This window comes from Hevea brasiliensis, chromosome 4 (genome assembly GCF_030052815.1).
Source record: "Hevea brasiliensis isolate MT/VB/25A 57/8 chromosome 4, ASM3005281v1, whole genome shotgun sequence".
Taxonomy (NCBI): Eukaryota; Viridiplantae; Streptophyta; class Magnoliopsida; order Malpighiales; family Euphorbiaceae; genus Hevea; species Hevea brasiliensis.
Genome location: NC_079496.1, coordinates 74,158,359 through 74,164,955, shown reverse-complemented (window position 1 = coordinate 74,164,955; position 6,597 = coordinate 74,158,359).

The following is a 6,597-nucleotide window of genomic DNA, read 5'->3' as shown; positions in this document are numbered from 1 at the left end:
ACTTAGGGGTGTTACAGTCAACTTCAATTTTTCTTCAATATTTCACTTTCAATCTTCTTACCATAAGCAAATATGAAGTTTTTCTTTTGGAAACTAGCTAATTTATGGAGATTTATCAAGGATTTAAAGCTTGAGAATTGAAAGAAAATGGAAGAAAATGAAGAAGAGTGGTTCGGCCAACTCTAGAAAATGGAAGAAGATGAGTGAATTTTAGGTTTTTTTTTTTTAATCTCATTTTAGCCTTTTTATGAATGCTTGTTGAATAGTGATTGGCTAACAAATTTTTATTACATCATGCTTACATGTGCATGATGTCATAATCCTAATTAAATTTCATTTTTTTTTCTTTTCTTTTCTACTCAATCTCAATTTAATTTGTAGTGATATTTATTCATATTTTAGATCATAATAATTATTTACTTAACTGGATAAGTTGGCCAAAAATCATTTCTAAAGACGAAATGACCAAAATGCCCTCTATTTGGCTTAACAGACTAAAATTGTCTGTACCGATTGAAAAATTTTTCTAAGCCTTTTCTTAGCATTCTAATACCATAGAAACCTTAATGACACTTCTCTGGAGTCCTAAAAATTATTTTATGAATTTTCTCCTTGGTTTAGGGCTCCTAGTTATGAGAACTACAACTTCCCACTGGGTTACCCATCGCTAGGGCACCGGCTCACTTAACTTGGTTGTATTTTATTTCTAAATTTATTTCTAAATTTTTCTTATTAATATTTGTGTTAATTATGGCTCCTCACTTTAGTTTAAATAATTTTCCAGACGTTCTAACTGTCCGGACCGACAGTGGTCACGGAAACAGTAGAATGTACGGAATGGATACAGTGAGGGTGTTACACTTCAGATCATGATAAATTTTTGTACTTCCTGGGTGCATAGCATAAACACTAGTATGTGCCTCTTTCAGAATATTGGCTTTCAATTCCCCATCATCCGGTACACATACTCTTCCTTTATAGTACAGACACCCATCTGCTTTCACCTCATAGTCTGTTGCTTTTCCTTTGGAGATTTTACTCACAATAGCCTTTAGCTTCTCATCTGCCTTCTGGCCATCTAAAATCTGCTGTAGTAGGTTTGGCCTCACTTGCAACTCAGCCAAAACAGCTCCATCTCGAGCCAAGGATAGACGAGCATTCAATGATCTCAAAGCTATGATGGATTTTCTGCTCAAAGCATCGGCAACTACATTTGCCTACCCAGGATGATGGTCAATCACACAATCATAGTCCTTCAGGAACTCAATCCATCACCTCTGTCTAAGGTTGAGCTTCTTCTGGGTTGGCAAGTATTTTAGGCTTTTGTGGTATATGTAAATGTAACACTTTTCACCATACAAGTAGTGCCTCCATATCTTTAGTGCGAAGATAATTGCTGCAAGTTCTAGATCATGGGTAGGGTAATTCTGTTCATGTAGCCTTAGTTGCCTAGAAGCATAGGCGACCACCTTCCCGTCTTGCGTCAATACACACCCTAACCCATTATGTGAGGCATCACTGTAGACAACAAAGTCCTTTCCCTACACTGGCTGTGTTAACACTGGTGCCTCAGTCAACATAGCCTTCAACTTTTCAAAACTGGTCTGACACTTGTCATTCCAGTCAAATCTGACATTCTTGTGTAACAACTTGGTCATTGGAGCAGCTATTAATGAAAATCCCTTCACAAATCTTCTGTAATATCCAGCTAGCCCCAAGAAACTTCTGACCTCAGTTGTATTCCTGGGAGGCTTCCATTCCATCACTGCTTCTATCTTCTTGGGATCCACTCTAATCCCATCAACTGACACTATGTGTCTAAGGAATGCAATCTCATCAACCAGAAGTCACACTTGGACAACTTAGCATACAACTTCTTTTCTCTCAAGGTTTGGAGAACAATCCTCAAATGCTCATCATGTTCTTCCCTGGTCTTAGAATACACCAAAAAATCATCAATAAACACAACTACGAACTGATCTAGGTATGGATGAAAGATACGGTTAATAAGATCCATGAATGCCGCTGGTGCATTTGTTAGGCCAAAGGGCATCACCAAAAACTCAAATGCCCATACCGGGTCCTTAATACAACCTTTAGCACATCTGCATCCTTCACCCTCAACTGATGATACCCTGATCTGAGATCAATTTTAGAAAATACTCCTGCTCCCTTTAACTGGTCAAACAGATAATCAATTTTAGGCAACAAATATTTTTTCTTCATTGTTACTTTATTCAACTGTCGGTAATCAATGCATAACCTCAAAGTCCCATCTTTTTTCTTCACAAACAGCACTGGAGCTCCCCATGGTGACATACTGGGGTGTATGAACCCCTTATCCAGTAACTCCTGTAACTGGATTTTTAGTTCCTTCAATTCTGTAGGTGTCATCCTATAAGGAGCAATAGAGATTGGTGTTGTACCCAGCAGTATCTCAATGGTAAACTCGACTTCCCTTTTTAGTGGCAAGCCAGGCAATTCTTTAGGGAACACATCTGGGAAGTCTCTTATTATGAGTATGTCATATAAATTTGGCTTAGCCTACCTAGTATCCACCACATGTGCTAGATAGGCTTCATAGCCTTTTCTCATCAGTTTTCTTGCCACTTTGGCTGAGATGACATTGGACAAGAAATCTGTCCTTTCTCCCACAACTGTGATCTCATTACCCTTAAAAGTTTTCAAAGAAATTCTCTTTAATTTATAATCAACCATTACCTGATATTGTGACAACCAATCCATTCCCAAAATCACGTCAAACTCATGGAAAGGCAACTCAGTCAGGTTTGCCAAGAATTCATACCCCTGAATCCTTAACGGGCAACCTTTGTACACTTTGTTCACCACTACACTATGGCCCAATGGATTAGTGACCAGGATATCTTGGTCACTCTCCCCTATTAGTGTGCCCCTTTCTACGGGTAGGTTGATGCAGATGTATAAATGAGTGGATCCTGGATCCACCAATGCATGCAGAGATGTATTGTAGAGGGAGAACATACCCCTGATAACGTTCGGGGCATCTTGCTCCTCCTGAGCTCTTATGGCATAGGCTCTGGTAGGTGCTCTGCCCTCAGGCCTCTCTGCTGGCTCAGATGCAGGCCTCTGTGATGGTCCCACTGCCTCAGATTTGCCAGATTTCCTACCCCTTTATTGTGCAGGAGCAAGTCTGTCTGCTTGTGTTGAAGCAGCAATAGCAGTTCTGCTTGGACATTTCCTCAACTGATGCTCTATTGATCCACACCTTAAGCAGGCACCAGTCACTCTCCAACACTCCCCCTTATGCCATTTTTAGGCAATGCGGACACACAGAAGATGCTGGGGCTGGTCCCCTAAACCCTGTCCCTAGAGAGCTGCCCACTGATGGTGTGGACTAACCTCTCTTAGGGGTGAACTGTGGCCTGGGCCCCTGTGACTGACCCTGACCTTGAGGTTGACCCTGAGACTGACCTCTCCTATGAAGCACTATATGGGAGGAAGTGTAGAACTCTAGTGTGTTGGACTGAATTGGGCAAAGATAAGCTGGTAGGACCAGACCGAGTGAAACAAACTGAGGAGAAAGTGAAGATAATCAATGCTAACTTGAAGGTTACCTTAGATAGACAAAAATGTTATGCTGACTTGAAGAGAAAAGAGATAGAGTATGCAGTTGGTGAAAAAGTGTTTCTCAAAGTCTCACTGTGGAAGAAAGTACTGAGGTTTGGAAGAAAGGGTAAGTTAAGCCCAAAGTTCATTGGCCCATATGAAATCATTGAATGTGTGGGACCAGTGGCCTATCGGTTAGCTTTACCAACAGAACTGGATAAAATCCATAATGTATTCCATGTGTCTATGCTAAGAAGATACTGCTTAGACCCTTCACATGTCATCTCCATGGAAGAGATTGAAATCCAACCGGACTTGACATATGCGGAAGAACCTATATAGATACTAGCTCGGGAAGTGAAGGAACTGAGACATAAATAAATTCCACTGGTGAAAGTACTTTGGAGGCAACATAATACCGAGGAGGCAACTTGGGAAAGTGAAGAGACGATGAGGCAATAGTTCCCTCAACTGTTTGCATCAGCTAAATTTCGAGGACGAAATTTTTATTAGAGGGGAAGAGCTATAACATCCTCACTTTAGCTAGTCTGTACAGTCTACTGTTCCGGCGACCAATGTCAGTCCGAGCAGCTAGAATGTTTGAGTGGAGAGTTATAAAAAAAACCAAATAATGCTCATAAAAATCAAGAAAAATTTTTTAGGAATGAAATACACTAAGGTTAAATGAGCCAAAAACCCAGTGATGAGTAACCCGAAGGGGAAGTGAAGGTGAAGGCCGTTAATAACCCTAGGCCCGGGGAAAACTTCACAAAATAATTTTTGAGACCTCAGGGAAGGATTATTGGGGTTCCTATGACAATAAAATGTTAAGAAAACATAAGGAAAATTTTATCAATTGGTATACACAGTTTTAGCTCATTAAGCCTAACGAAGGGCATTTTGGTCATTTCGTCTCTAGAGATGATTTTTGACCAACTTGTCCAATTCAGTACATAAATTTTATGATATCAAATATGAATAAACATTGCTAAAAATAAAATTAAAAGTGAGTAGTAAAAAAAAAAAAGAAAATAGATAATATTGATTTAATGAGGTAAGCATGATAAAATTTATGGGCCAATCAAATGAAATAAAACCACTTATAATACATTAAAAGGAAAGAAAAGAAATCAAAACTCTAGAAAAAGCAAGCAGCCACCTTCTTCTTCTTTTGGCTAAAATTCATTCCTCATATCTCTCCTCCATTTTCATGGTTATCAAGCTTCATTTCCTTAGTTTCTTTCAACTAAACCCTAAGTGCCCAACACAAAACCTTACTCTTTTATCATAGTGAAGCTTTTAGGAGCAAAAAGAAGTAAAGTGGAAGAGTCCTTACGAGCTTGAAAGGTGACTCCATTAGAGGTTAGTGACTAAACTTGCTTTTTCTCTTTCAATTTATGTTGAAGGAGTGAAATTGAATGTAAATTTACAAGAAAATTTAGTAAACATCATGTGTATGTTTTGCTTAAAATTTCAGTAGCCTTGGGCTTGGTAGGGTTTGAAAATTTTCTTGAATGAAAATGGTACCCTAGCTGCCCTTAACACTAACCTATTGTTTAGGATGGTGAAAGGTAAGTGAATGCATGATTTGAGATGGAATGGGTTAGGGTTTAGGTATGAAATTGAGACTTTGATCATGCAATGGTGAAAGTAAGTTTTAATGGTGAATTAGTGACCATTTGGTTATGTGTGAATGAGAAATGAAGTAGTTTGTTTAGTGGGAATTGAAGTTAGTGTTGCTGCCTTTGAGGACCTGCAGGACTAGGCATGAGTCTAGCAAGTTTGGGCAGCAATAACTAGAGTTGTAGAGGTTCAATTGGTGCAAGGCCAATTGGACATGAAACTAAACACAAAATTTCATAACGTTGGTGAAGAAACCATGCCCAGAAAACCAAGCCAAGTTGACCTAAAGATTGCCCTAATTCGGGTGACTTGCATTCTGCCTGGGCAAAATGACCAAATGAACAGTATTTATTCATTTGGTCATAACTCAGTGTAGAAAGGTCCAATTGACCTAAAAGTTTACTAAAAAATAGCTGATACATAGACCTACAACTTTCATGAAGAAACCTAACCCAAATTTTGACCATAACATATTCAAAAGGTGATCTACAATCACTGCACAAAATACTATAGATTTGGTCAGTCCAGAAAATCTGGGAAGTTGGTAATCCGGCCAGTCATGGTATTTAGGCCATAACTTGAGCTACAAAACTCCAAATCGAGTGATTCAAAAAAAGAAATGTAACTAGACACAATAAGGAACAACTTTCATGTTGACAACTTTGCCAAATGCCCACTGTAAAAATGACTAATAGAACAGTAAATACAAGGCTTGAAATCTGAAAATTTTGAATAACTAACATTAAGCTTAGAAATGGTATTGGCAATCAAAACCAACAATTTTAGACTGCAAAATGTGGTATGTTGGGAGTATTAAAACCAATATACCTATTGTATATGCAAAAGTCAACATTTTTGTTGACTAATGAAATGAATAGTAACACCTAAACTTAAATTTCAATAATTGTACAATTTAAGAGTGTAACATGCCCTAGTACACCTAGCAAGATTTGTTTGGATAGGTTGGCATGCCAATAGGATTCTGTTAGCAGTACTGCATATGGCTTCATGCCATTCTATGTTTCATGGCCTCACGTGCCATTCTGTGTTATAATAGCCTTTGGCTATGTTGATTGAGTTGTTATACTTGGGTTTTATCCCTGATAATTATTACAGTTTATTAGCAATTTTGTTGCACACTGGGAGACACAATGTGACCGATGGTGTGATCGTCCGAGGTACTTGGTACCTAGTGCCAATTTACCTATTTATCCAGTCCAGTTGACTAGTATGGGTTGCTTGGGCAATGAAAATAAATCTTACTAAATTTTAGTCGAATAAAACTGCAATAAATGCCAGAAATTAAGTCTAACTAAAATGTAAACATACATTCTAAATATTTATTTTATTTTAGTTATTTTATTTTACATTGTCACCACTAAGCAG